This window comes from Triticum dicoccoides, chromosome 7A, assembly GCF_002162155.2.
Source record: "Triticum dicoccoides isolate Atlit2015 ecotype Zavitan chromosome 7A, WEW_v2.0, whole genome shotgun sequence".
In the NCBI taxonomy this organism is placed as follows: domain Eukaryota; kingdom Viridiplantae; phylum Streptophyta; class Magnoliopsida; order Poales; family Poaceae; genus Triticum; species Triticum dicoccoides.
In genome coordinates this window covers 347876035-347876946 of record NC_041392.1, presented here as the reverse complement: position 1 = coordinate 347876946, position 912 = coordinate 347876035, and positions in this window count along the sequence as shown.

The window sequence follows — 912 nt, the reverse complement described above, 5'->3', positions numbered from 1 at the left end:
CCCTGTTGCTCCACCGACGTACTCCTTCCTCCTATATATACCTACGTACCCCCAAACGATCAGATACGGAGCCAAAACCCTAATTCCACTGCTGTAACTTTTTGTATCCATGAGATCCCATCTTGGGGCCTGTTCCGGAGCTCCACCGGAGGGGGCATCGATCACTGAGGGCTTCTACATCAACACCATAGCCCCTCCGATGAAGTGTGAGTAGTTTACCTTAGACCTACGGGTCCATAGTTAGTAGCTAGATGGCTTCTTCTCTCTTTTTGGATCTCAATACAATGTTCTCCTCCTCTCTTGTGGAGAACTATTCGATGTAATCTTCTTTTTGCGGTGTGTTTGTTGAGACCGATGAATTGTGGGTTTATGATCAAGTCTATCTATGAATAATATTTGAATCTTCTCTGAATTCTTTTATGTATGATTGGTTATCTTTGCAAGTCTCTTCGAATTATCAGTTTGGTTTGGCCTACTAGATTGATCTTTCTTGCAATGGGAGAAGTGCTTAGCTTTGGGTTCAATCTTGCGGTGTCCTTTCCCAGTGATAGTAGGGGCAGCAAGGCACATATTGTATTGTTGCCATCGAGGATACTACATCATGTCATCTTGCTTAAGGCGTTACTCTGTTTTTAACTTAATACTCTAGATGCATGCTGGATAGCGGTCGATGAGTGGAGTAATAGTAGTAGATGCAGGCAGGAGTCGGTCTACTTGTCTCAGACGTGATGCCTATATACATGATCATACCTAGATATTCTCATAACTATGCTCAAGTCTTTCAATTGCTCAACAGTAATTTGTTCACCCACCGTAGAATACTTTGCTCTCAAGAGAAGCCATTAGTGAAACCTATGCCCCCCGAGTCTATCTTCATCATATTAATCTCATATTACTTAGTTATTTCCTTTG